The 26,050-nt window shown below is 42.0% G+C and overlaps 1 protein-coding gene across 2 annotated transcripts in view; it reads left to right on the top strand.

Annotated features, from left to right (window-relative positions):
• The window catches only part of LOC113450709 (vomeronasal type-2 receptor 26-like), a 92,958-nt gene that overhangs the window by 16,501 nt on the left and 50,407 nt on the right, over window positions 1-26,050 (top strand). The window contains exon 4 of one of the 2 annotated variants that reach the window (XR_015742466.1): window positions 21,189-21,565. The exons of the other annotated variant lie outside the window; for it this stretch is intronic. The gene's annotated coding sequence lies outside the window, so the exon portion shown is untranslated. Of the gene's footprint in view, window positions 1-21,188; window positions 21,566-26,050 lie in introns of those variants that run through there. 2 annotated transcript variants of the gene reach the window in all.

The following is a 26,050-nucleotide window of genomic DNA, read 5'->3' as shown; positions in this document are numbered from 1 at the left end:
GGGCTCCAGTGGCGAATTTGCCAATCTTGGTGTTCTCTGGAAAATGCAAATGTCCTGCAAGGTGTTGGTGGAAGCACAACTACCTCAGATGCCACCCTCATGGAAGTCTGTTTCTGACTGTTTTGAGCAGCCACATGCACATTTGTGGCCTGGAGTCATTTGCAGGGCTCAGTGATCCTCCTGTCTCCTTGCACAAAGGTGGAGGTAAGCGGTGTGATGCTGGGTTGTTCCCTTTCCACCTGGCCTCTTCCATATCTCCCGATGTACTGGTCTGTCTCCTGGTAGCCTCTCCATACTCTGGACACTACGCTGACAGACACAGCAAACCTTCTTAGCTCGCATTGATGTGCCATCCTGGATGGCTACTGAGCCACTTGTGTGGGTTGTAGACTCCGTCTCATGCTACCACTAGGTGAAAAGCACTGCCGCATTCAAAGTGACCAAGCCATCAGCCAAGCGCACTAGGAACTGAGAAGTGGTCTGTGGTCACCACCTGCAGAAACCACACCTTTATTGGGGATGTCTTGCTAACTGCCTATACTTTCCATCTGTTGTCTGTTTGTTTGCACAACAGCATGTGAGGGTGATTGTCAGTCCATGTTGCTACCTAAGAGGACAGTATGATTTCTGATATGATTGACTTGGAGTTACATTGTATTTATTTACAGTGTTTCCTTTATTTTTGAGCAGTGTACTTTATTGTCATCATTATGAATATGCAGTATGCACATACAACCAGGGGGTGGGATTCAAAAATTTTAACAACCAGTTTTGTGGGCATGTGGCTTAGGTGTGGGCATGGCTTGGTGGTCATGTGACTGGGTGGACATGGCTTAATTGGTCATGTTGTGGCTGGGTGTAGCCAACTCAATATCCACTCACATCGAGGTACACTTCTCCTCGCCTGGCCTCTTATGACTGTGGGGATGCTGCAACAGTCGTAAGTGACGAAAAATGGTCATAGGTCACTTTTTCAGGGCCATGTAACTTTTTAAATGGTCACTTTCCACAGGCCAGTAGTTTCTTCTAACATCCAGTTCTCTGATTCTTAGAATGTTAACAACTGGTTCCTAGTGAATAAGTGCAAACTGGTGAATCCCACCCCTGCATACAACTAAATTCACATGCTGCCCAGAGACAAACACAACATACACACACACACATGACAATCCCCAAACACACCCCACCCACCAAGGTTCCCACCTCCTAAAAACACACAACTTACACAACAGACCAGTAATATTGTCCAACAGCTCACTGATATTTCATCATAAGTTCATTGTTAAGTGAAATTATAGCTCTGGGATAAAAAACTGTTCAGAAAATGTGTGGTCAGTTTTGTTATTCTGTATCTTCTGCAAGCAATACATGAGATATGGGTAGGATTACGTAAATTATAAGAAAATGCAGAAATGTAGTTCCCATTCTTTGTTTATATTTCTTTTTAATTTGTGTTTTCTATATACATATTCTTAATATTCTGTGTCTTATATTCTGTATTTTGATATTGCCTGATACCTAATTAGAAATAAATAATTGTAATATGTTCATGACAGCTTTACAATATTTGGATTCATTATTTTTTAAAAGCCCTAATATTTCGGGTTTGGGATTGACTCATCCATATGATAGTTCCGCCCACCGGCTTGACACCACCTGCCCCTCTGCTCTCTGTCCTATATCTCCAGCTTGCTCGTCCCTTCCACACAGCCCAACTGAGTTTCATGCCTTGCCTGCTCTACTCACCACAGCTGCCACACGCAGGAAATCTTCATGTTTTCTGAACCACTCAGAAGTGCAGAGCGCGTGCACATGCTCAAATTTTTGGTTCTGCACTGGGCAAACTGGTTATACAGTCTGTGCAGCCCCACCCTCACCGCCTTCAAGTGCTGGGGATTGTGTTTGTTTGATTATGTTTGTCCTTGTTCTAAAATAGCAAACAATCAGCAGTTGTCTGCCCAAGTTCATGGTTGGACTGAATCTGATAAATTTCAGTCAAAAGAGTCTGAATGGAAAGTCCTGTTGGTCCCAGTAAGATAAACTTTTTAAAAACAATTTTTTATTCAATTTTTCCAAAACAAAGAAAAAAAGCACTCTTCAGTATGCAACATTGTTATGTCTGAACTCTAGGTTCTGCTCAGGTCACTCACTTTGCGTGGGCATTCTTCCCTTCTGTTGGTTGGTTCTCCCCAGCAGCCAGCTATAAAAGCAGGCTGCGGGTCCCAACCAGTTGCTGATGCTGCGAGCCAGTTTCCAGGCGTGGCAAGCACGGTCAGCCCTTTATTGTTATAATAAAGTATTGCACTCATGCTCTGGTTCAGCCTCTCTTTCCCAGCTTAACACTGGCGGCGAGGATGGGATGGCTACCAGAAACACCATGCAGCAACTGAGTCACTATTGCCGATCCGCAGCCAGAGCGTCCCGGCCGGTAATCAGAACAAGCAGCGATCCGCAGCCAGAGAGGCGGTCGCTTGACAAAGAGCAAACAAGAGCAAGCGCTGATCGACACTGACGAAAGCGGCCAGCAAGGCGATAAAAGCGGCAGCTGATCGCAGCCAGAAGGCGGTCAGTATCGAAAGATTAGAAGCATCTGCCTTGCGGCTTGTTGGCCAGCTACAGGAGAAAGTGAAGTGCTGCGACCGCAGCCACTCCAATAGGCGCGAAATTCAACGGCTGTCATTTGAATTTCAAACCTAAGGTACAACACAGCGCTGTGGTAAGTCACTGACGCCCACACAGGTGCGAATCAAGCACCATCCAACAGCTAACAGCCAAACGTGGTTAGCAGAGAGAAAGGGGATTGCAAAAGCCTCTCCGGAGCTGAAATCACTTGCCTGCCACAGGCATAAACGTGTCTGCTGTTAGAGAGATTTTTTTCACAGGTAGTCTACGGTCCCAGCACCATAATTCAATCGATCTTCCCAGCATTTCCAAACCAGATGAGGAGAAGTGGGAATCATATAAGAACAGCACAATCATTATATGATGCAATTGGCCTGGCGGATGCTGAGAGCATGGAAAAAAAGTAACATTTTTCCCTGATCTACTGTGGAGCCACCGTTTTGTTCTGCAGCCTCGTGGCTCCTCGTGGTAAGCGTTCCGTGGTCAGTTGCAAATCCTCACTAGCACTATTCTCCCGAGCCCTCACAGATTGCCAGGAGATTCACCTTCCGTGTGAGGAAGCAAGCGGACAAGGAGACCATCAATCAATATGCCCTCAGAACAGCAGCACTGCATTGTGGTTTGGAACTACCTGGAGGACATGCTCCTCGATCAATTAGTCTGCGGGATTAGGGACCTCCACCTGCAAGCGCCTTCTGTAAAAAAAAAGACCTCAACCTCGCACAAGCAGTCGAGAGGCCTTGTAGCCAGGCTGGCGATGCACTCAGCCCATCGAAATCCATGGCCCAAGTGCCAAGCTGACATCCCTTCCAGTCCACTCGGAGGAGGTGTAGCAGAGAAACCATCAGTGATGACAACGGCGTCCACCGCCTCTCCAACGACAGACGGCCACGCGGTGAGCCAAACAAGAAAACATTGGTCCCACCCAGCCATGTCCTGTGCCTAGCCTGTGGGGATCTCATCAGAGGGCCACCTGCAAGTTTAAAGGAGCCACCTGCAATGCTTTGTCATAAAAGGGGACACATCGCAATTGCCAAGCCCCTCAAGCTCAGCACAAAGGCACACCCCTGCGCAATCGGGACCACGAAGCAGTATTGAACGCCACGCACGCACCACCATGCCAAGCGCTGTGCCACACTGTTAGTAAATTTCTCTCTCGTTTGTAGAAGGTAAACCGTGCGTATGAGGTTGACACAGGGTCAGCGCTCTATTATCTGTTGGAGACACCCAAGAAGGCTCCAACCAAGCCTATCCACTAGCAGCTCCAGAGATGCCAGTTTAGCCCTGAGACTGCAAAGGAGCCATTCCTGTAATCGGCAGAGGCAAGTTTCGCGTGGTTTAAAGCTTTTAAAGGTCACCTACCTCTAGTGGTAGTTAACGGCAATCTCCCCCTTATTGGGCGATTGGTTCCCCATCTCGACCTAGGGCTAACAGGGTCCACTGCTGTCTCAGCCTCAGACACTGACTCCTTATTAGAAGATTACTCAGGTGTGGCTGGCGAGGAGCTGGGGTGTTATATGGTGCCCCATCTCATTCTCAGTTGACCCCAGGCAGTCCCAATCAGGCTAAAACCGCATTAGGGTCCCGTTCGCTATTCGGCCCAAACTAGATGCGGGTGGATAAGCTGTTAAAACAAGGGTCATTGGTATATATTTACGCCAAATGGGAGCGCCCATTGTCACGCCCCTCAAAAGACAGTAGCCTGGGAATTTGTAAGACTGCAACGACAATCAATAAATTCCTAGACAGCGCTTATCCTGTGCCCGTCATTCAGCATTTCAGCTACACATTAAGACCAGGCAGCATTTTTGCTAAATTGGACATGTCTCAAGCATATCAGCAGCCCTGTTGATAACCAAACAACCGAACTCCAGACCATTGTCACTCACAGAATTGCCTTCGATGCTGGCGTCTCCAATTTGGCGTAAGTGTTACCCAATTATTTTCAATCCCTCATGGAGGCGGATTTTGCAGGGGCCTCCCTGGTGTAGTACCCTGCGCCCGGCTGACCCAGGTCTCGGCCCAGGACAGACCCCAACTCTTCAGAGTTCGAGGAGCAGTGTTAGAGAGGTTCAGACAGCATGGCCTCAAGTTGAAAAAGAAAAATGTGCCATTGCCACTAGACAGGTGGACTTTCTGGGTTATAAAATTGACGCCTCTGGCATTCCCTGGAGTCAAGGTTAAGTATTCACGAGGGCACCACTCCAACCTCAAATGAACTACAGGCTTTCTTGGGGCTATTGAACTTTCGCATCCTTCTTGCCCCATAAAGCATCAGTAGCCGAACCCTACACAGATTACTGGATAAAGGTCACCGTGGCACTGAGGGCACAAAGAAGACCATCAGCACCCGGCAAGTCAAATCACTACTCACCGTCAGAGTGGTATATTCAATTCGACCTAACCTCCCTTTAGTGCTGGCAGCAAGGCGCATCCCCTTTTGGAATTGGGCGGTACTAAATTTTAGAGCCCAATGGTGCCGAGGGCTCCCATCGCCTTTTTCTCAGGGCGCTCTCTGCAACAGGGCGCAGTACAGCCAGATCGATAGGAAGCCCTAGCAGCTGTTGCAGCCGTGAAAAATTTCCGCAATTTCTTTTGGCCATTTTTGAGCGATCACCGGACCACAAGCCCCTCCTGGGCCTACTGGCCGGGACAAACAGACCCCTCAAGTCCTTTCCCCTAGGATGACAAGGTGGACCTCTTCCTGGCAGCCTACTCACCAGACTTATACACCCAGATGCGCTACTGTGCAGCAACAGCGCTCTCAGTCGTGCCCTTGCGGCTCATTGAGAACCCTAACTCCTGTCCAGCTATTTTGAATCACCCAGTTGGACCTACCCATCACTGCCCTTGACATTACTGCTAAGGCAGGCGAATGACATTCATTAGTGCTCGACTGGGGTGAGGAGAAGATGGCGGGTAAAGCATGTTGGCTCAATTCACACCTTTCAAGACTAGCATGCAGGAGTTGTCGGTTGCAGGGCTGTCTGCTATGGGGCACTCGGTGGTCATCCACGACCTCTCACGTGCCGAGTTCTGGGGCGTTGCAGGGACACCTGGCATCGTGAGAATGAAGCGTGTACGCCTTCCGTGTGGTGGCCGGTCTCGATGAGGATGTTGTCAATTGGGTAAGTTCCTGCAGCATTGCCAGGAATCCCGTCCCTGCCCCCCACCGCCCACCTACTAGATGGGGAGCGCCAGCGCTCCTTGTGATCCCATTCATCGACCTGGCCGGCCCCTTGCATGGAAGATGTTCCTAGTGGTCGTGGACGCCTATTCTAAATGGATTGGCGATAGCACAGCTATCCACGGCCACCACACTAGCAATCACCAACGTGTTAATGCCACGGCTACCCGACTCAATTGTCTCCGACAATGGCCCTGGTCGCATCGGCGAGTTCCAGCCGTTTCGCTGCAACCTGGGCATCCGCCACATTTTCCACAGCCCCATTTCATCCTGCCAGTAACGGATTGGCTGAAGGGCGATCAGGACACTAAAAGCCCTGGCCAAGTTCCAGCAAGGATGACTGGCACCTGTCGCGGTTCCTGATGGTGTACTCAACTCTTCAGTCACCAGTAAATTCTGGGCTCACAGTGGGCTGCGTCTGAGACTGTATTGGACAGCTTCTACAATACTGCCCTGACTTTCCCTCAGCACCACATAAGGGGTTAGACATTTTATCTTACAGGAGCCAGTATTCGCGAGGAACTTCGCTGGGAACCCCCTGTGGATCCCGGGCGAGATCGTAGCCATCACCGGGCCGCAGGTCGTATCGAGGTCAGACTGGAGGATAGCGCGTCTGGTTGAGCCCATAGACCAACTCTTTGTAAGCGCCCACAGCACCCACCGTAAGCAGGGATCAGAGTCACAAGAACGAAGAGGCCTCATCTTCAACCCATCCACATCATGCCCGGCGACCAGTTCCACACCAACAGCCGATCCCGGCCCGAACACAGACAGCGGCGCAGGCGGTTGACCAGCCCGATCCAGTCTGCGGGAGGCACATCAGTGACCAACCCTCTGAGCGGGCATGCCCGAACGAGGCACACCAGTAAACACTTGCGGCTCTGCCTTCCAGACAGACCCGAGCGGTTGAACAACAGCGTTCCAGGCCACGCCGTTCAGCATGTATAACCTCTGCTACCTCAAGACTATGTTGTTTCGCATCTGGGGGAAAGGAGTGTTATCTAGGAAACTCTAAGTTCTCACTCAGGTCCCACTCACTTTGCGCTGGCGTTCTTCCCTTCACTCGTGCTGGTTTCTCCCCCAGCAGCCAGCTATAAAAGCAGGCTCACGAGGTCCCAACTCAGTTGCTGGTGCTGAGCCAGTTTCCAGGCGTGGCAAACACGGTCAGCCAGCATTATAATAAGTATTGTTGCACTCATGCTCTGGTTCAGCCTCTCTTTTCCCAAACTTAAACATATTCCGAGGTCCAACACTTTTGCATGCAAATATGACAATAATTACCTATTCATTTCTACATTCAACTATCTTGTCATTTTTAACCTAATTCTCCAACTTTTACATAAGAAGACCAACAAATTAATCCTGTTCATTAATACTACCTTCATTCTCAGTTCATTTCAATTTATTTCAAATATTTCTTAAACATTGATATTTCTTTTAAGCATGACCTTTTCCATGATACTCATTTAATCACTAATAATTCCACCCTTCCATGGATTCTAGTTAATACAAGCTTTTATGCTAAAATAGAACATCAATTTCCCCTCCTTACTAATTTGGAAGTGTCTCAGTGGTTTACCTTAATTCCCTCATCTTAATTCCCAATAAACATTTATTTTAATTAATTATAGTAATAATCATTCTAAAAGAACTATATAACATTGTACTTTTCAGTCCAGATTGTAAGTGTATTTTCATAGAGGGAAATAAACTTAATCTCAACCAGAATACTGGAAGGAACCTTGCTCAAGTAGGAGAACTATTCTCAGCTCTGGAAGCCATATTGACACCAGACACTTCACACTGCCACATTTCCCATTCCTGGGAAAAGTAATTAGAATTCGCCAGGTGTGTGTGGTTAGACACAATAATTACCTGATTAAAGGTCATGTTATTTCTGCACTTAGGTGAGGGGACATCTCAAGTTGGGATGGATAGTGATTGGGGCATGTGATGCAATGATGGGTGCAGAGATTATTATTGGATTTGTAATTTTTTACTGTGCAAAGAAACTTCCAAAGCCTTTCAGATTTAGGATTTCCCAGATATGCCAGTTTACTATCCAAGTAAAACAGAACTTTTGAGAAGATGCTGGCAGCTCAGGAGTTATTTGATGGAGGTTTCTGGAAACACGAGAATGCATTAATATAATAGGCAAAAGCGATGGCTAGCTGGAGAGCAAAGAACAGGAGGAGAGGAATGGAGACTGCCATCAATCCAGCAACCACCTCCAGTGTGGAACTCACCCAGTTATTCTCCTACCTTAATCAGGCAGGTCTTCAAGCCCAGGGATGATGGGGAGAGATCTTATTTTAGATTAGAGGTCTTCCAGGCTTGTAACTTTTAAGACTTGTAGACTTCAACTTCCCAGAATTCCTCTTCATAATTATCTGAGAATTCTAGGAATTTAAAAATCCCCAAGTCTTAAACTTATCAAGTTGAAATGATTTAGAGGGTAAGATGTTTCAAAGGAGTAGGCACTGCAATAGAAAGCTTTCTCTGGATCACAGCAGATGATTGCTGATTGGCAAAGATTAAATAGGCCCTCTGCCATGATGAGTTTTGCCATACAGCCAACAAAGGACAGAATAAGAAGTATATTATTTATATTAACATAAAAGCAGCTAAAGAGAAGAGGAGGATGAGTCTTCCTTAAGACTCTCTTGCCTCTTCAGGTTTTCTTTTATTCCACAGACTTAACAGCTGTCATGTAGTAAGTTAGACACCAGACACAACAACACTATGAGAATTGTAGTGGATGTGTCAGCCTTCCAGAAGCCATTATTTTACTTGGAAGAGCTGCAGATTTAATGGGGAGGAGGAAGGAAAGAGTAGGTGGTGGGCAGAGGAGCAACGGGCTCCAGAGAAGATGATTACACTCCCCTGCCCAATCTTTGAGTGCAGAGGTGGAGAGAATGCACGATCAGCCCAGAGCTGGAAATCGCCTTCTGGAAGAGGTGGCCTGGCCTGTCCATCATCTGAACAGCTGGGGAATAAGATTTAAAGACTACGTGGAGGCACTTGTCGGGAAAAAGTGTTGCCTTTCTAACTGCACTTGCAACCATCACTGCCTTGTCTTACTGTGCTTAGTCTTGCTTTCCTTCGGCTCAATTGCCTTCGCCTGGCCTGGCTGTGGGCAATGCTCACCAGCACAGCTCTCCTTCAGGTTGTGCTGCAGCCCCAGTGACCCTCATATGATAAGGATTCCCTGGGACAAGTTTCTGGACTATGTTTGCTCTCAGGGCTAGCTGCTCCTCTGGACTCACAGCAGCCAGGAGCAGATAGGTGCCTGTGTGTGTTTAGGTGTTACTCTTGGACTACAGTGAACTGTGGGAACTTTGTGGGGAAAGTTGGAGCAATAAAGGGAATTAAGCTCAGAGATGAGCTGCTGCTAGCACACTGGTTCTCACAGACCGGTAGTTAGATTGGCGCAGTTTGATGAACTAGCAAATCCATCCCTGGCTAGCTCACCTGGTATTCCTTTGAGGGCATTTTCAGAGCATTTGGGCTGTTTTCAGGCCCATAAACAACCCTGAAAATACACAATATTCATTCATCTACCCCCAAACAGCCTGAAAACAGCCCAAACAATGGTCTGAAAGTAACCCAAACAGGCCAAAAACAAACCAAAAAATGGGCATGAGTGAGGCCCGGCCAATGGTGTGGGATGCTTAACTAGCTGAATCCTACTTCTTACTTTGAGATGAGTGGCGGAAGGCAGGGCTGGGTGTGATGGGTGACATCTGCCATCCCAGTCACGCGACCAATTGTACGCCTACCCAATCAAGAAAACCGGTTGTTAAAGAATTTGCAGCCCACCACTGCGGAAGGCAGAGTAGAACAACATAATGTGCTCTCAATGAAATTATAACATTTGGCTCTTCTCTATGCAGAATCTTTGATTCTCATGATAAATATCTGTCCTCTTCCTGTGCATCTGCCTTTGAAATGATGAGTTAAGGAAGATCTTCTTGGTCCTGTTCCTGACGTTAGCTTCTTTTCAGGGCCTGCAACATTGAAAAAGAGTAGCTGTGTTTTAATTCTAAAATCAGTGGACACTGCTGGATTCTGATCGTCTTACTTGGAGAAGTCATGCTGGAGAACTCAATGGTATGGCCTATTCATGTAAGGGCCTCCTTGGGAAAGAGCATTTTGTACCAGAAATAATTCGGTGGACTGCTTCCTTCCAGAAAGACATTCTTGGTGGAAGAAGTAGGATTCTTGGTGGAAAAGTAGAAGTCCTTTATCTGGAGTTGGACTGGCTGATTTCTAACAGGGCATCCATTTGCCCTGCTGCTCAGAATTGAGAGCTCCTCCACGAGTTTTCTGCCCAATCTCATCAGAAGAGATTAATTCTGTTGAGGATGGCTCCATTGACCATCCTCGATCATCACTGGACCACCTGCCCATCTCAAACAGAGCAGTTCCTCTGAGTGGCAGGTTAGACAAAATCTTTCAGCCTTTCTGAGGTTCCTGTGAAACTTTCTTACAATACACCAAAGCTATGTAACTCTGTCCAATACCACACTTCTTTGGTCAATGTCTTCCACAATTTGGGCATCCTTTAGATGTGAAAGTTTAAGACCCAGAATTCTTAACAAGCTGGTTACAGGTATCTATGACAATTTGGCCAATTTGCCACAGCCAACTGCCTGGTCAACTCACCATGGCCAACTTACAGCCAACTGCTGTGACCAACTCCTATGACCGCTCTCCACAGCTAACTTGCTGTGGTCGTTCACCTGGCCAATTTGCCAAGCCAACTTGCTGTAGTCAACTCACCATGGCCAACTCTCCACAGCCAACTTGCTGTGGTCAACTCCTACATGGCCAACTCACCACAATAGCTTTCTACCGGGACAAAGGAGGACATAATGAGATGTGAATGGCAAAAAAAATAATTTTAAAGTAATTAAACTGGTGTCATATTGTCCCACAGTGAGTTGTCCTGCAGCAGTCACACAACAGCAGTGTCCCATGGTGGTGGCTCATTTTCAGAGTTTGTGACATTTATGACTCTTCCCATTGGGCACCTGCCTGTTAACTCGCTCAGAGCTTAGAGGTGATGTCTCTCCTTGTGGCCATTATCCAAATCATAGTGATTTATTTGTTGTTCTGATGCTAAATCTCTAGATCTTCCGGACTAGCTTTTCAAGATGCTCCCACACGGGCAGCAATAATTTGCTTTCATCTTGATATCATCAAAGGCATGTTGGCAAATGTCTGCACTGGAAAATATTGGGAGCAGAAATGAAAGAAAAGCAGGACAGGTGGGGGGTTTTGAGAGGCAAGATTGTGTTGCTTCCCCTTCCCTTCAGACATGTAGCATTGACTGGACTCTGTCTACGTTAGGAACTTTCTGACGCTTCTGTTGGAAGATGGGTTTGGTTTCTTCCAACTCTTCCCTATGCTGTTCCTTCAAAGAAGACCCTGTCTGGAAGATTCCATCAGGAACAGAAGTCAGCAAGATGCTACTTCTGCCAAACCTGCTGCCCCAACAGGCAGTCTGGGGGAATCCTCAAAGCCAAATGCCTTCGACTTTGAGGAAGAATGAGGTGCACCAGAGAACTATTACAGGCCAGGAGAATTTCTCATTGGTGGCATAGTCTCTGCAACAAAGGCTGGTTTTCCAAGCCTTATGCTTTAACAAATCTCCTTTGACTCAATTTTATTGGTAGAGTCAAAGTTCCTGCCCTGCCTGAGAGGCCATGCCATTCCCACCCTGATTTCTAATAGTCTCATCTTACAATGAATGGTCTGATCTGCAAGTTTTTCTCTCTCTCTCTCTTCTTATTTCATCCAGCAAAGTTCATTTCCACCCTGTGGCTGATGAGCCTCATTTGAAATTCTAAAATCCAATCTGTCTGTCTTTCTGTCTGCCTGCCTGTCTGCCTGCCTTTCTGTCTGTCTGTCTGTCTGTCTCTGTGTCTATCTATCTCTATCACCTCTCTCTCTCTCTCTCTAATGACTACATTACTCCACAAAGTAGAAGTCTCTCTAGTAAGGGAAATTACATTTGTTGCAGGTTACTGAAATAAGGTCTTTCCTGTCTAATACAGGATTAGGATAAATAAATACCCAAACAACACCAGATTATCAGCAAGTAAATCTATAAGAATCTTCTATTTTTCTCTTGATTTTGCAGAAGAAGCACCACTTCTCTTGCCATCCTATGAGCAGAGCAGGACTGTGGATGGAGAGACAAGGGTGGTTCTTCTCTTCTAGCCCCACTCTTATCCAACAAAGTGGACCACATGACTACAAATTGCAGGGAATGTTACTTTTCCCTGCAGTAAAACAGATTAACCACCACAATTTTATTACATCCCAAAATCACTAATTAAATGAATGAATCCCAGATCAGTGGCTTGCCATACATGTGCAAATCACACTTGGTGAATGCCAGGCATTCTAACTGTACAATCATAAGTAAGTCTCCTTGCAGAAATATGGACAATGTAAACCAGCAGGGAATTAAATAATAATAAAATTTACATACCTTTTTACCAAGTATAGTTGCTCATTTTTGTTTTGGGTGCATATTAACTTAATGATCTTATATTTCATATGGAAGAATGAATCACTTTCCAAATACTAAATGGTTAGATATGACCTAAAATTTGGAGAAACCCAGAATTCTATTTGTTATACTGCACACAAATTAGAAAAGAGTGATAGTAGAGGATTTTATATATTAGTGCATTAGGAAAGATTGATGGAAGAATATTGGCTCCACAGTGGAGGACGGTTTGTGAAAATGTCAAAATTTGCCGTTATAAGCAAATTATCTATTGAAAAAGAAAGTTAGGAATCAATGAAGAGTCTCAGTTCTCCAGATGAGGCTGTCTGACGGACAGGGTGGAGTTATTGATATTTAAGGTTGGAAGTCATTCATACATTTCTGAACTTGAGTTTCTTTCTGTTTTTAATTTCTTCTACCTTTTCTTCTTCCTCTCTTTCCTTCTTTCCTTTTTTGATTATTTTTTATTTTATGTAACATTCTTAATAAACATAAATCTTAAAAACAGAATTAGACAATAATAGCTAATTAGATTATTTCAGACATAAGATGCATTCTGTATCTTAAAATAAAATTGAAATTTGGGACTTCTGGTTTGAAGGGCTTCGGTGTCAGACAGAAATCCACAATGGTGCACCACCATTTCTCTCACGGGCTCAACCACTGGAGCACTCAAGCCAGCTGGTTTTCAGGGCTAAACTACCACCCTGAGGTGGTGAAGAGTGGGAGACCACCAGCAGGGTCGAGAAACCGCATCTCTCCTCCTCAGCTGGCCATTACTCCCGCTCTTGAAGGCGGTTGCAGCGGTGGTCAGAAATGGCCACCACAAAAAACTCGACCGTAAGAATGTGCAGGAGGAGAGATAAAGTGAAAGTTTGGGCTGCCTGGGTTCCCAAATTGTAAAAGCAACAACTAAGGTGCCCTGGAATTTAAACACAAAAATAACAACGCTCCCCAAAGAAGAGTCAGAAGCAGTGAAGGAGAGAGTGAAGAAGGTTTGTGGCTTTTTTTTCTTCTCTCCCTTCTCCATACTGACAACTAAGAGACTTAAATAAGAAATCGGAAGATACTTACAACATCAATAGGCAATTAAGCTGAAAATAAAACAAAATGCCAAAGGGATAATAAAGATTTCTGGACATTAAAACTTTCTTTCATAAGCAGAAGGAGAGAAAAGAATAAGGGGCAGGATCTGGAAGAGGAGGACACTGCCTGGAATTAAAAGAATCTACAGTAAACTTCAACATGACTTCTAAAAGATACATTTTAGCTAGGCTTTGCAACTAAATGGTAACCCCAGGAAGAGAAAATGAAAGAAACAGCTTCACGTGTATTTGGATTATTGGTGATCTTTGGATTTTTGGTTGTATATTTAGATGACTAAAAATCAATCGGGTGAATTGTTTAAAAATTTATACAATGGCACCACTTCTGGATGAATTGAAAATGGAACTTAAAAGTACAAAGAAGATGCACAAGAAGGAAGGGTTCTTTTGGCTTCATTTTTTCAATTCTTAGGAAAGTCAAATTTGGAACTATGAGAAACAAGAAAAGACTGCAAAACAAGAAGACTGGGACAAAAGAAGCCATCTTTAATGAACAAATACATGCGGGGAAGAAAAAAAGGAAAGGGAAAGAATGGAGAATTTAGACTTAAAAAAACAACCAAAGAAAAGAAAAATAATTCAAAAAATAAGTATAATACTGGAAGCATTGAAAAGGGGTAGAAGAGGAAATGAGGTAGAAGATTAAGGGGTAAAAAGCAGAAAGAAGAGGGAAGAAGGAAGGAGTTACAAAGGACTGGAGCAAGATATGAGAAACAGGACCTATTTAGGGATAATGGGTAAAAATCTAATTGAAAAAAGGGATTCTATAAAGAAGGTACATAAAGATTGTATTGTTATATTAGTAATGAAATAACTTTAGAAAATTGGAAACAAGTATGATTAAAATGAGGATAAAATAGTTGATGTAATTTAGTGAAATGTTTGTGAATAAAATAAGTGAAATAAAATAAATGAGAAAATTGAATTAGGAAGGAATCAGGAATTATTTAATTAGTTAATGTTTATAAAATATAAGTGAAGGGGGAATTAACTATGGAAAACATAATTTAATGAATATTAATATTAATATGATAAAATTGACTTGGAATGGAATGATTTAATTGTATACATTTGTAATTTTCTTTTTTAAGAATACAGTATGTATTTTAGAATGTACCAAGCAGAATCCAAATGGAAGTTGTATTATATTGAATGTTACAACTTTAGGAATAGATATAATTGTCATACACCAATCCAGTAACTACAGGAGAATTTTTGTTTAATGAGAAAAGATAATAGATAATTGAAACAGGACAGACAAAATATAAATACAATGATTTGAATTGAGATGAGATAATTAAAATAAAATTGAGAAAATTAAAGAGGGGGAAGCTATGCAGAAAATGTAAAATAGTAATAAGATATGGAATAGAATATAAAAAATGAGCATGAACCTGAATTTGTGTCTCTACGAAGAAATATAACCCAGGATTATGCTTTCAAAAAGATGTTTTATTTGTATTTTTTTCTCTTTGTGAAAACTCAAATAAAATTTACAAAATAATAATAATAAATAAAATTGAAGTTACTATCAAATAGGTGAGATATTTTTGGAATTGGAAAAGCCATCAGATACGTTAAATGTCCAAACCTCTCAGCCTTCGGTGGATAAATGTAGTATTCGCAAGTTAATTAAATGTTGTTTCCACTGATTATGTTTGTAATATATTATTCATACTTTCAGGAGGCGCAGGCACAGAGTACAGAGTTGCTATCCTTCCTTTTTTGCCATCTGGAGATCAACAAGAATCTAATATTTCATTCAATATCACTCTGAGTGCAAATCTATGAAAATTATTTTAGTGCCAAATGACTTCGAAGGCTGCTGGACGGCCTGCTTTCAGAAGGAGCCAGTATTTCCCCAACACAGATGTGGAAGGCAGAGAAACATCATGGCAGTTCTCGAAGGAGCTGATACTGACATCTCCGTAAGATTTCGATATGTTGGCAGCCTACAAATATCACAGGTATTATTTAAGCATTATTATTATTATTATTATTATTATTATTATTGTTATTATTATTATTATTAGTGAAATACCTTCAACTGCAACCCCTGTGAATAAAACAGCTGAGGCATGCCAAACTGCTTTTACCCACAAATCAGCTGTTAACACTAAAAAACAAATAAAGCCACAAAAGAAAATCAAGATGTTGAAATGTAAAAAAACCCAGTACATTCTTTCATGTGGTGGACCTGCCAAAAGCAAAGAGATTCTCTAGAATAAGATAAAAGATATGGCTTACAGCAAGTAATGTACCCAAACCTGAATTGTTTTATTGGGATAAGTAAAGAAGAATATACAAAAGAGATTGAATGTTTAATGAAACACATTTTAACAGCAGTTGGGGATGCATGTCAAAACTGGAAATTAGATAGTGCCCCCATGATTATTAAAAAAAAAGAATGGATTGTTGCAGAAATGAACAAATTCACAATGGAATTTCAGGAGAGAAGAAAAAGAATACTATACACATGGGAAAAATGGTATAATACTCTTTTAGACAACAGAAAGAAAATATAATGCAAAAGTAGAAGTGTTAAAGTACTGGCATATTAGTGTATAGATATGTATGTACAGGAGAATGGTATAACTGATATAAATAACTGCAAAAATGTATATAGAATTTGTTTTTAAAGGTGAAAATTTAATAAAATTTATATTTAAAAAGGAAACAAAGTACGGAAAAAGCAGGGGCCCGGAGCAGAATGAGCCCACATGCTTGTTGGGCCGAACCAGTTTGGAGCAGCTGATCATTGGAACTTGGGGTTTGCCCGAACCAGTTTGAAAGACCAGATCCCACCCTGGTCCTCTCTCTTATCAATGAGGAGTTGGATGAATTAAGGATTAATCTATCAAATGAGAGAAGGATCCGAGCAAACACATCCTTTGGCACCTCTAATGCAGCCTGGGCATCTTGCAGGCTATTTGCAAGAAGAAATGCCACTATGAAGTGAGAGGAGGAGGGCTGAGAAAATGACCAGAAAGTTCAACCACGGAGGGTTCTTCTTTTCTGAGTAGAATGCTCTGGGAACTGCCAGTGGCTAGAAGCTGAGCAGCCAATCAGAAAGGTCAGCAGTTCGGTGGATTTGAATCCCTAGCACCCCGTAAGACAGAGTGAACTCCCACTACCTGTCTCAGCATCTGCCAACCTAGCAGTTCAAAAGCATGTAAAAAATGCAAGTAGAAAAATAGGGACCACTTTGGTGGGAAGGTAACAGTGTTCTGTGGGGCCTTTGGCATTTAGTCATGCCGGCCATATGGCTGTAAGAGACATCTTTGAACAACTCATCTTTGGCTTGGTAACGCCCCTAGAGCTGGAAATGACTGCATGTATGTGCAGGGAACTACCTTACGCTTTAGAATGCTCATTAGGGTTAGATTTTGGATTTATGGGTCTGAAATAAAATACTTTACTTTTGCCTGAGTCAGTTTTAGTTTTGTTTCCAGATTCTGGTGTTAAAAACTCTGCTTCCTTTCTTACCCAATGCTCCCTGCTGAAGGTCTTCCAGTACCGGATGATGGCTAGTTCTCCATTTCAGATGGACCTTGGTGGGTCTCCTTGCTCCAGACACCGAGAATGGACAAAGGTTATTATTTATTTATTTCTGGACTGATTATACCTCAAATGGAGAAAGGTGAATGTCTTTATTATGGTGCTGACTTAGACACATTCCTTCACCAAGGAACTATAATTATGCTATTTATTTATTTATTACGCTGGGACTTCTTCAATTTATTTGAAGATAACTTCTTTCCTCAATACATTCATAGTATTTTTTTTCTTTCTTATGAAGAGAGAAATCAAGCTGTAAAGTATGGTGGTTGCAGCAGTTTAGTCCTTTCATGTTTCTTCTTGCAAATAAATCCTTCCTGTGTTCTTATACCAAAGATGCCTTTTCGGTCGAAGTCTGGAGACAGTGTAAAGGAAGAAGAACTGGAGATTCCACTGAGAAGGGGAGATGGATCCAATCTGGTTCTGGACAGCTATTTCATTTACAACACAATCTGGGCTGTGTTTGGGCCATAAGAAGCCTGTATTTATCCATATCAGGAAGATATTTAAAGGGGTTAACAACATGAGAAATTCCAATGCTGAGCATGGCAGGTATTTATTTATTTGTTTGTTTATTTATTTGATTTGTCAATCACTTACAAGATAATAGGTATAAGTATATACATAGCTATGAATACATGAAATGGGTACATATAAGAAAAATAAAAGAAACAATAGGTCAGGGATGGTAGGCACATTGGTGTGCTTATGCACGCCCACTACAGACCTCTTGGTAAAGGGGTGAGGTCAATAGTAGACAGTTTAAGGTGAAAGTGTTTGGGGTAGAAGCCACAGAGTCAGGTAAAGTATTCCAGACATTGACCACTCTGTTGCTGAAGTCGTATTTCCTGCAATCAAGTTTGGTGCAATTAACCTTGAGTTTGTATCTATTGTGTGCTCTTGTGTTGTTATGGTTGAAGCTGAAGTATTCATTGACAGGTAAGTCATTGCAATGTATGATTTTATATACCATACTTAGATCGGACCGAAGATGGCATAATTCAAGGTTTTCTAGGTCTAGAATTTCAAGTCTGGTGGCATCAGGTATTCTCCAACGAGTAGAGGAGTGGAGAACTCTTCTTGTGAAATATTTCTGGACTTTCTCAACTGTGCTAATATCTGATACATAATGTGGTTTCCAGACTGATGAGCTGTATTCGAGTATTGGTCAAGCAAATGTTTTATATGCTCTAATTAGTAGTGTGTTATTACCAGAGATTAGTGTTATTACTAATATTACTTTCATTCTAAACATCTTCTCAGTTCATTTCAATTTATTTCAAATATTTCTTAAACATTGACATTTCTTTTAAGCATGACCTTTTCCGTAATATCTCATTTAAATCACCAATAATTCCCATATCTTCATACTTATTACCTTTCAATTCTTTTATCTGTCAGATCTGAAATTCCATCGCATATTCTTTCCATAGAATCTAGATTAATACAAGCTTTTATGCACAAAATAGAACATCAATTTCCCCTCCCCTTACTAATTTGGGAGTGTCACCTCAGTGGTTTACCTTAATTTCCTCAACTTAATTCCCAATAAACATGTATTTTAATTAGTTATAGTAATAATCATTCCCTAAACAAAGAACTACATAACATTGTACTTTTCAGTCAGATTCCACAGTATACTTTTCCTCAGTGGGAAATAAACTTAATCTCAACCAGAATACAGCTGGAAGGAAACATGCTCAAGTAGAAGAGTCTGTTGTCAGCTTTAGAAGCCATATTGTCACCAGAGACACTTCCCCACTGCCACATTCTTGAACCTTGGAAAACGGGAGGGGGAAAATTTCTTGGAGCACATATGGTTAGACATAAGAATATTCTTCTTTTAAGTCAAGGTCATATTATTTCTGCACTTGAGTGAGGGGATGTCTCAAGTTAGGACAGATGGTGATTTGGGCATGTGATGCGATGATGGGTGCAGGGGGTGGATTTTCAATTCTTACTTATTGTAAGGAATCCTGGAATTTTCAGATTTAGGATTTCCCAGATGTGCCAGTTTACTATCCAAATAAAACAGAACTTTTGAGAAGATGCCTGTCTTGGAGTTATTTGTTGGAGTGGAGGTTTTCTGGAATGCTGACACCTATACCATTTCAGACAAGTGACTGTCCAGTTTGTTTTTAAAACCCTACAGTGATGAAGCACCCACAATGTCTGATGACAAACTGTTCTGCTGGTTAAGTGTCCTCACTGTTAGGAAGTTCCTCCTTAATTCCAGGTTGCTTGTTTCCTTGATTAGTTTCCATCCATTGTTTCTTGTCCAACCCTCTGGTGCTTTAGAAAGTAAGTTGAACCCCCTCCTCTTTGTCGTAGCCTCTCAAATTCAGGAATACTACTATCGTGTCCCTCCTAGTCCTTCTTTTCTCTAGATTAGCCAAACCCAAATCCTGCAACCATTCTTCATATGTTTGTGTCTTTAGTCATCTTATTAATTCTACTTTGCTCTTTTTCCAAAGTCTCGACATCTTTTTTGTAAAGTGGTGAGCAAACTGGGTGCAGTATTCCAGGTGTGGCTAAGGCTTTAACCAGTGGAACAGCTTGCCCTCAGAGGTTGTGGGTGCTTCATCACTGGAGGCTTTTAAGAAGGGAATGGATGGCCACTTGTCTGAAATGGTGTAGGATCTCCTGCTTATGCAGAGGGCTAGACTAGAAGATCACCAAGGTCCCTTTCCCCTCTATTCTGATTGAGGTGGAGTTGAGATAATGAGCAAGTGTCCTTCAAAAAGAATCAGGCATCTTTTGCTGGGACATCCATATGAGCCCTGTGTTGGAAAGGGATATTTCTAAGGCTCAACTATTTATCATGACAAGAGATACTTATTATCTAAGAGATACCATTAGTGCCCTTTCTGGCTCTATTCTGATTGATTGATAGTTAGAGATTTTATATCTTCCTAAGTGAAATCCAGAGTCAGCAATGTTCATGACTACCTCAATTTTTCAAATATGGTGAGTCTAAAAATATGTTCTTCAACGTTCCTTGTTTTTCTGCTTAGTCTTTGCCTCAGTCCAGATGTGTGGAAAAATGTCATCCTGGATTTGTCAAGTGGGATCAGGAAGGAGAGCCAGTTTGCTACTGTGATTATGTCCCTTGTCTGCAGGGGACCATCTCCACTCAGGAGGGTGGGTAACACCAGAGAAAAAGGTACTGGATCCATTCATTGCATTTTGAACCATGTGCATTTAAAAAAAAATCTGTAGATTTTTCTCAGTGGCCATTGTTATCAAGGGTGGGCTGCTACTGGTTCATACTGGTTTGGGTGAATCAGTACAAATGACAATCAATTGGCCCTGCCCACCTTCCCCTGCTGTAGTCTGTCTGATATTTCCATATTTTGCACTCAGCTGTTTTACTCATCGGTGCTGCAGTAGAAGGTAAGTTTTAGAGGTGTAAATTGGTGATTTTTGAACAAAGCATGCTGTCAACTCATAAAACATTCCTATGCCTGTTTTAGTAGTTGCCATAAAAAAGGGTGGGAAAGGAAGGAAATCTGGAACAGCAGTGCAGCAAAGCAAAAGTACATTCCAACTCTTATCTTTAAAAGATTGTAACTAAAATACTAGAGTTGTTGCCTGCGAATATATTTAATTGGAGGACATGAATGATGACACCCAGCCTGTGAACGTGCTCATTTGGAGACTCTGGTTTATGAGACACCCAGGGGGAGGGGGGAAACAGGTCACGGGAGACTGTAAATTATGTATGCCAGAGTTGCTTCCTACAGGGCAGTGCCAGTATGTCACCTCAATGAAATCCTTTGAAGTTTGAAGATTGGCTCAAGAATCATGATATAATTAGAGCGATTGTTGGAATCCTGACACATACGCTCACCGAACCAGTTGTTAAACTGGTAGAATCCCACCAATGATTGTTACTATCACACATGGTATCCTTCTGAATCAGCTTGTAGGAGCAGGAAGCAATGTTTCTCCTCTTTCAGAAGGATTCAGTTGTTATTATAGGGGTTCCTCTCTTCCTCTCTTTAAAATTTATATGAAACAGCAAGGGGCATTTGCCACCACATTGTGTGGTATTATCAATAACCATCCCAAGCTGAGCACTAAATCCTTAAGTGGACCTGGCAAAATAACTGAAGGTTATGTGGATCTAGAGGGGAGGATCTGATTTCAACCTAACCCAGTAAGATATAATAAATATTGCTTTCTGTTTCCTCAGATACTGAAAAATGCATCAAGTGCCCAGATGATCAATATACAACCAAGAACCAAGTCCAGTGTATCCCCAAAAGAATAACCTTCCTGTCCTATAATGAACACCTGGGCATCATCCTGGTATCTTTTTCACTAGTCTTTTTCCTAACCACAGGCTTTGTTTTAATAATATTTCTTCAATACCATTAAAACACCCATTGTCAAAGCCAACAACCGGGACCTCTCCTACATCCTCCTGGTTTCCCTCCTGCTTCGCTTCTTGTCCTCCTTTTTCTTCATTGGACAACCAAGCAAAGCCGCCTGTCTTCTCCGACAAACAATGTTCAGCATTGTCTTCTCAATAGCTCTGTCTTCTGTGTTGGCCAGATCAGTCACAGTGGTGCTGGCTTTCCTGGTCAAAAAACCAGGAAACCAAGTGAAGAGGTGGTTGGTGTCCAAATTTTAATCTGTGTCATATGGCTGGGAGTTTCTCCCCCATTCCCTGACTCTGACTTGCACTCCCAACCTGGAGAGATAATCCTGCAATGCAATGAAGGCTCTGTCACCTTGTTTTATGTTGGCCTTGGCTATATGTGTTTCCTAGCTGCCATCTGCTTCATATTGGCTTTCCTGTCCAGGAATCTCCCTGGTGCCGTCAATGAAGCCAAGCTTATCATGTTCAGCATGCTGGTCTTCTGCAGTGTCTGGGTGTCTTTGTGCCTGCCTACCTGAGCACCAACTCCTGGGTTTGTGTCTCCTGAGGCTGACATTCTGCTGGAGGCCCTTTTTAAAAGTCATTCTCCGAGTTCTGCCCATGATGAGGAGAGGAGAGGAATAATGAGTTGGGATGGAGACAGACTTCCTCTTGATCCTAGGAAAGGTTTTTCTGCTTATAACAAAACAGAGGAATGAATTTTGATGTCCTCATTCTCTATCTAATTCATCTTCAAGGGGTACTCCACCTGTCTTTCCCTATGCAAAAAGTATTGTTTATCCATTTTAGCTGGCACAAGCTACCTTAAGTGATTCTTCACATGAACTTCATTCATGCAGGCTGGATCTCATTGGTGCCTCAAAGCATTGACAAAAGGCTGGGTTCCAGTTTTCAACCGGTTCAGAAGTGGAAAATACTGAAACTGCCTTCCTTCCTTAAATCCTTTCTTCCTCCCTCCTCTTCTCTCCCAACAAGTATATTGATGTAATCGTGACATAAAAAATGCTATTAAGCTGTTCTAGACATCTACACACAATCATTCACACCAACAACAGTTCCAGCCAAACAATGCTTTTGATCAAAATACGTGTTAAAGGGGGATCCTTTTCTTGCTCTTTTTCAGATGCAGACAAATGTACCCAATGTTGGGTATATGGATACACCAACTAGGTTTGGGTGACTAAATATATAAACCTAGGTTTAAGTGTTTGTAGCTTTAAGCACCAAACTGCAATGTAATTAGATAATTAAGGGTGCGGTTGTAAGCTGCAATAAGAGGCAGTGAGAGAAACGTAACACTTCTGGTCTCTGGTTACTGATCCTGGTCCCTGGTTTCTTCCTGCTCTCTGCCTGCCTGCTGTTTACTCCTGTATGAGACGTCTGCTTGTTGGCTACTGTGCTGGATACCGTTTCTACTGAACACAAGGACTGTTTACTTGGTTAGCTGAAATCCTGTGAATACTCAGCGTTGTCTTCGAGAGAAAGGTATCGGAAGGAGAAGATTTACAAGCAGATAAAGACATTGTACTGACTAGTTAATGAACCGAGTTACTGGATGGATATATTGGATAATGACATATGGACTGAATGACAATGCTTAAACTCTAAATGAATAAAATAACTATTTAAAACTACAAACAGTGTTTTTGTCTCCAGTGTGTGTATACTCTTGGGCCCAGCCTCTCTCTCATTCGGCTGCCTGGCTTGACTGCTGCTGTGCACTCTGCTTGGGGGTTTGTCCCCAAACACTAACATTGGTTATGGGCCCAGAGAGCACAGTCTAACTAACCAGGATATAGCAGAGAGAGTTGGTGTGAGTTGCACATTACTATACAAACTGTTTGTTGAATAGTTATTTATCTGAAGAGCAATGGCACAAGTAAATTTGCCAAGTCTGTCCATGATATCCAGACTAGATGGAACAAACTATGTTTCATGGTCAATGAAATGTAGTTTACTGCTACGAAGAGAAGGTTTGTGGGACATAATAACAAACCCACCAGATGTATCTAACTTAGATCCTAATGATGAAGAGGATGCCAAAAAGATACAAGACTATGAACGAAAGAATGAGCAGGCTTTATGCATCATAGGACTGACTCTCTCTGACCAGCAACTGATTCATATCCATGGAGAGGAAAATGCTGCAAACTGCTGGGACAATCTCAAGAAGATTTATGTTCGAGACAGTGTAGGAGCTCATATCAATCTTACACGGAAGCTGTTTAGAACACATCTTGAGGAGAATGGAGACATGTTAACTCATTTAAACTGTATGAAAAGCATTTTTCAAGAATTACAAGAAAAAGAGCTTATATTTAATGAGTTGCAACAAGTATACATTATACTGTCTTCTTTGGATCGAAGCTATGATGATTTTGTGACTGCTTTAGAGGTATTGCCAAAAGACAGTTTATCAGTAACTGAGATTACCGGCAGGCTATTAGAAGAAGCCAGAAGAAGGTTTGAACGTGACCAGCTGAGAGAAGATAAGCCTAATAAAGAAGAGAAATTATCTTCAAAGCTTGAAAGAAACCTTAGTAAAGTAAAGCACCCGGAAGAAGAGAATTTATCTTCGACGGCATACACAATTAAAAAGTGTTTTAATTGTGGAGGCAGAGGACATTTGGCAAGATTCTGCAGAAAAGGAAAAAGCCAGACTGTAAAGAAGCCAAAGAAATCCTTTGAACTAGCCACGTTTAGCAACTGTGATGTGAAGAGTGATTTATGGGTGGTGGACAGTGGAGCATCCCACTGCATCACGAGAGATAAGACAAAGTTTATAAAAATGTCTACAAGCTCTCAGCATATATCACTCGCGAATGGCTGGCACCTCAAGGCCAAGGGTGAAGGTATTGCATATTGTCCATGTTTAAACCAGAATATAAAAATGTTGTATGTACCACAGTTAAAGATGAACTTACTTTCTGTAAGAGTATTAGATAAACTAGGTTATGTAGTTACATTTAAGAATAATAAGTGCATACTTGAAAGAGATAACAAAAGGGTAACTGCAGCTTTAAATGGAGCATTGTATGTCTTACATGATAGTAAGAAAGGGGAGGCACAGACTGTATTTAACAATATAAAGCCTCATAATGAATGTATCCATTTATTGCATAGGCGTTTAGGGCATGTGAATTTTAAAATGCTAAAATGTACAGTAGAGTTATCTGATGGAATAAGGTTAAAACCTTGTGATAGATATTTGCGTTGTAATGTCTGCTGTGAAGATAAGAGTAAAATATTGCCTGCAAATAGGCTAAATGGTTTTAAAACTAAAGAACCTTTAGAAGTAGTATTTGCAGACATTATAGGTCCAAAGAAACCCAGTATGGGGGTGCTCGATATATACTGAGCATTATGGACCATTACTCTAGATATGGGTTTTGCTACTTAATGAAAAGCAAAACTGAAACATATCAACATTTCTTCAACTGGTTAAAGTTTGCAGAAAGAAAGACTAAACGGCAACTGATAACCCTGGTGACAGATAATGGTACGAATTTGTTAATAGCAAATTCCAGAATAGATTAAAGGTAGCTGGAATAGAGCACAAGAAATCTGCACCATACAGACCACAACACAACGCATTTATAGAGAGAAGAGGCCAAACACTACAGGCAATGGTTAGAACAATGTTAACTGATTCTGGATTACCTGATTCTGTGTGGGGGAGGCTGCAATGTGTGCCAATAACATATTGAACAACGTTGTTAACTCAACTACTGGTGAAATACCATTCACCATGTGGCATGGCAGGAAGCCTGATCTGAGTTACCTGCACACATTTGGTGCACCAGCATGGGTGCATATCCCTACACAACTCAGGCGTAAAGGGCAACACAGAGCTAAACAATTTTTCTTCGTTGGTTATCAAGCTAACCATAGGGCATATAGATTTTGGGAGAAAGGCACATCTAGGGTGTTATGTAGTGCTAATGCCCAATTTCTAGAGCACGTAGGATGGGATAAGTTAGAACAGGATAACAATAAAGAAGTGATTATTGAATCCTATAGAAATCCCATTAAGTATCCCTGTAACTTTAAAAATAAAGTAAAAAGAGAAATACAGGAAGAAATTGTGCCCATAGAAGAAGAAATAGAAAAAATAGCTGATCAAGATGAGGAACATGAACAGGTAGTAACTCATAAAAGTCCTCATACAAGCCCTGTAATTCCCAGAAGAACTACACGAATATCTAGACCGCCTGATAGATACCAGGCTAACACAGTGTGCCAGGTTAATAAAGTTCCATGTACTGTGGATGAAATTAAAAAGTATCCTTCTAAAGATAAGGAAAGCTGGTATGCAGCAATGAATAAGGAATTGAAATCCTTAAAGGATATGAAAGTATATGAAAATGTGAGATTACCTGGTGATATAAAACCCATTGGCTGCAAATGGATTTTTAAGATAAAAACTGATAAGGATGGAAATATAATCCATAAGGCAAGATTAGTAGCCCAAGGTTTTAGACAAAGTGCCAATGACTATGATGAGGTATTTGCACCTAGTCTTAAAGTAGCAACGTTAAGGGCAGCTTTAGTGTGGGCAGCAAGCAAGAAGTATATAGTTAACCATTTAGATGTAGGAAACTGCAAGCTTACTTGCACGCTCCACTAAGACATACTGTATATATGAAAGGCCTATTGGATTTAAAGGTGAAAAT

Source organism: Pseudonaja textilis, chromosome 2, assembly GCF_049901715.1.
Source record: "Pseudonaja textilis isolate UNSWEBS1 chromosome 2, rPseTex1.2, whole genome shotgun sequence".
In the NCBI taxonomy this organism is placed as follows: Eukaryota; Metazoa; Chordata; class Lepidosauria; order Squamata; family Elapidae; genus Pseudonaja; species Pseudonaja textilis.
This window is presented reverse-complemented; position numbering and strand designations above follow the sequence as displayed.